At 38.1% G+C, this 4491-nt stretch overlaps 1 long non-coding RNA gene across 1 annotated transcript; it reads right to left on the reverse strand.

The window, feature by feature from the left end:
• Positions 1-2969: 2969 nt before the first annotated feature.
• On the reverse strand, positions 2970-3577 carry LOC113472625. Its single transcript, XR_003394852.1, has 2 exons — positions 3535-3577; positions 2970-3168 (listed from the first exon to the last, which is right to left on the reverse strand). It is a non-coding gene; the product is annotated as an uncharacterized LOC113472625 (long non-coding RNA).
• Positions 3578-4491: the final 914 nt, after the last annotated feature.

Below are 4491 nucleotides of genomic sequence, written 5' to 3' on the forward strand. Positions count from 1 at the left end.
AGAGGGAACTGTAACTGCTATGGTCTTATCGTCCCGAAATCGAAGAGAGAAGGAAGACAGGATAGGCGAAAGCCAGCCATTCCGAGAACGAACATTATCCCATCAGGATAAAATCCGCCCCGGGCGGGAATCGAACCCGCAGCCAAGCACTTACAAGGCAGACGCACTACCGACTAAGCTAACTAGGCTGGCCTACCAGTGTAAATTTTCTATGGTTTAGTACAGGCGCCATTTCAGGTTTTGGTTCCGTTTCCGAAAGTTTCTCGAAAGTAAAAACTTCACGTTACTAACCTTTCAGTTTGCCGGGGATTGCCGCGCGTTTATTACCGTCGACCGTCGCTATCGTAGAACATCCCGGGTTTCACCGAAATCGGCTATCGATACAGAAGTGTTTCACCAACGCGCATTCAGAAGTGTTTCACCAACGCGCCGACGATGAAACAGATTTGGCGAGGCAGAACGTAGGCGTTTTAAATTTAGATCGACCAGAAAATAGGTTCACCGGCTATCGATACAGAAGTGTTTCACCAACGCGCATTCAGTTGTGTTTCACCAACGCGCCGACGATGAAACAGATTTGGCGAGGCAGAACGTAGGCGTTTTAAATTTAGATCTACCAGAAAATAGGTTCACTGAAACACCGAGCACTAGTGTGCCTCCAGCCGTGTGTGAAGTTAGGAAAGTAGACACCTAAGTACATACTTCCTCGTTAAATAATTATACATAGCGCTTCAGCGTTGGATTTCACAAATTAAGGACTAAATTAAATTTAAGTTACTAGTTTTACTTCATCACTTGAGAGCCCTTTTCGGATATGACCGAAAATTCCATCAATCAACTTTTTAGGGCGAATTGGAAATGTTAAATAATTATACATAGCCCTTCAGCGTTGGATTTCACAAATTAAGGACTAAATTAAATTCAAGTTACTAGTTTTACTTCATCACTTGAGAGCCCTTTTCGGATATGACCGAAAATTCCATCAATCAACTTTTTAGGGCGAATTGGAAATACAGATAAATACGAATACGTACCTAATTATAAAGTAGTTGTAAGTACGTAAAATATTGAGCTTACCTATTAGTTAGTCAAAATTTTGAAATTGAGGGTGTAAAAATTAGGATCTTTAACCAGAAACCCGGGGCACTCATAGAGAGGAGGAAAAAAATCTTACACTATATAAATACGAGTACGTACCTAATTATAAAGTAGTTGTAAGTTGTAAGTACGTAAAATATTGAGCTTACCTATTAGTTAGTCAAAATTTTGAAATTGAGGGTGTGAAAATTAGGATCTTTGACCAGAAACCCGGGGCACTCATAGAGAGGAGGAAAAAAATCTTACACTAACACTTGGGATACAAAAACCAGACCGTATTTTAAGGCTAAAAAACGCACTATTGCTCAAACACCATCACCAATACTAACAAAACTAACACATAACAGTATCAGTCCCTACTGTGCCGTACTAACCAAAATGACTGTATTATCACTCAACATGCAAATTGAGAGGCAGATGTCTTACACTAACACTTAGGATACAAAAACCAGACCGTATTTTAAGGCTAAAAAACGCACTATTGCTCAAACACCATCACCAATACTAGCAAAGTACGAGTATGCTAACGAACCCTCACGACTAACACATAACAGTATCAGTCCCTACTGTGCCGTACTAACCAAAATGACTGTATTATCACTCAACATGCAAATTGAGAGGCAGATGTTTTTCCCATACACCAAGATACGAGTTTACCGAGTAGTATATGAGGGTTATCAAACATTTTCCATTTCCTATGAGTTTTTTTTATCTAATCTTATCACTTTCCAAGTCTGCTTTCGCAAAGTTTTGGGATTTTCACATTTTTCAGGCCGATTTCAGACGCATCGGCCTAATGTGAACCTTGAGATTTTAGGTTTTTTATTATCCTCAGGTACTTTTTTTTTAAGAAAATAAATCAGTAATGCCCTTTATCTTCCATAATATAAGAGTATTGGCGAATATATTTATTCATCTGAATTTTGATTATTACCTATGTATATGGCAAAAATCAAAAAAGTATAGGTAATTTATTGGGAATGAAAAAAAGAGAAGTTGTAAAAATGGCTTTTCTTTAATAATGCACCTAAGATTAAAGTCCCTAAACAAGAATCCAAGTAGGTGTCTAAATAAAAAATAAACAAAAATGAAATCCTACTACAGTAATTACAATCATATTTGTGATTTACTTGTACACTATCACAGAAAAAAAAAGAATTATAAACAAAAATGAAATCCTACTACAGTAATTACAATCATATTTGTGATTTACTTGTACACTATCACAGAAAAAAAAAGAATTATTCCAGAAAAAGGAAAAAAAAGAACATTCAGGTACTTCTTACTTCTCATAGAAATAAAACAAAATAATAATAAATGAAATCCTCAGTAAAAACTTGTCATGTCAAAAGAAAGTCGACCTTAGAAAAAAACCTCTCTTAAAACTTTCATATCAATATGAAGTCGATCTTAAAAAAAACCCCTCTCTTAAAACATTCATGTCAAAATAAAGACGATCTTAGAAAAAAAATCTCTCTTAAAACTTTTATGACAAAATCAAGTCGATCTTTTTCGTGTTCAATATCCGTCTGATACCTAGATTGAAGGTGCGTGATTATTTGTGCAGGTCATCCAAAGCGTCCAAACGACGGCGAAGCACGTGATATCCGACGTCGAAACGGTTACTCGTGAGAATTATTCCAGAAAAAGGAAAAAAAGAACATTCAGGTACTTCTTACTTCTCATAAAAATAAAATAAAATAATAATAAATGAAATCCTTTGTAAAAACTTGTCATGTCAAAAAAAAGTCGACCTTAGAAAAAAAAACCTCTCTTAAAACTTTCATGTCAAAATAAAATCGATCTTTGAAAAAAAAAAAACCTCTCTTAAAACATTCATGTCAAAATAAAGACGATCTTAGAAAAAAAAATCTCTCTTAAAACTTTTATGACAAAATCAAGTCGGTCTTTTTCGTGTTCAATATCCGTCTGATACCTAGAAGGTGCGTGATTATTTGTGCAGGTCATCCAAAGCGTCCAAACGACGGCGAAGCACGTGATATCCGACGTCGAAACGGTTACTCGTGGACGTCACTCGATGTCGAAAGCGATAACGGCGCGCCACGCATCCTAGATCCAAATAAAACCGTGTCAGTAAGAAACGCCGAACGGACGAACGGTTGAAGATAAAACTTGTGTTCATGGTATGAAAACAAGAACACCTAATACCTATTCCTATAACTGTGCGTCCACTCCTTAGATTTTGTCGAAACAATAAAACCTAAAGGGTACCTAGATTGATTGGTAAGGTAAAATTCACACAGCCAGATCTTGATTAAGTAGGTACACTACCACACAAACTATAATTATCACATAGAAACACTAAATAACGTTAAATTTCAGGATAAGTAAGCTCAAAAAAGTCCGCAAAACCAAAACCCAACAGAAAATTCCCCACAAGCTATTCTCACTCGGTTTTCCATTGCAGAACCATACCTTCCTAAACAGCTTGGGATGCATGGTTGAGAGGCGTCTACATGATATGCTACCCAGCGTACCTAGATACCTTCACAATACTCGGATGACATTCAGAGACACTTGTGCATATATTTCGCACACACTTTACACAGTGGCGTATTGTTCGGGTGTTTTCGGCTTTCCCCGGATTCGCCCTCTAAGTTCGAATGGGCATTTTTTCTTCGCGTACCTAGATACCTTCACAATACTCGGATGACATTCAGAGACACTTGTGCATATATTTCGCACACACTTTACATAGTGGCGTATTGTTCGGGCGTTTTCGGCTTTCCCCGGATTTGCCCTCTAAGCTCGAATGGGCATTTTTTCTTGGTGTAAAGCTCGGCCGGATTTTATCCTAAATTAATCGTAAAGAGATATGGTTCATTTTCGGAACAGCTGGCTTTCTCCCCCAGCCAGACAATTTAACGTCCCCCAGCCAGACAGAAGCTCGACCGGATTTTATCCTAACTAAATTAATCGTAAAGAGATATGGTTCATTTTCGGAACAGCTGGCTTTCTCCCCCAGCCAGACAATTTAACGTCCCCCAGCCAGACACTATTACCGCTCACAATAACCTACCACAATTGAATCGGCACTAGTCTTCAGAACGTCATAGATAAAGCGAGTGGATGCCCTTCCGTCTCAACCTTTGCTATTTCTTTAGCAAGGGAAATTCAGGCTGGTATACTCCCTGTTTATAGTCCCCCAGCGAGACTAAGCTGGTCTACTCCCTGTTTAACGTCCCCCAGCCAGACACTATTACCGCTCACAATAACCTACCACAATTGAATCGGCACTAGTCTTCAGAACGTCATAGATAAATGGTTTCGTTAGCTCCTCCATACATCTATTACGCTAAAGTCTAATTCTCTGACATGTGCTGAAACCCTCAATTAGCATAATATTTATTTCACTAGCATGCTAGATAACAC

Source organism: Diaphorina citri, unplaced genomic scaffold (assembly GCF_000475195.1).
Source record: "Diaphorina citri unplaced genomic scaffold, Diaci psyllid genome assembly version 1.1 scaffold6588, whole genome shotgun sequence".
NCBI classification, from domain to species: domain Eukaryota; kingdom Metazoa; phylum Arthropoda; class Insecta; order Hemiptera; family Psyllidae; genus Diaphorina; species Diaphorina citri.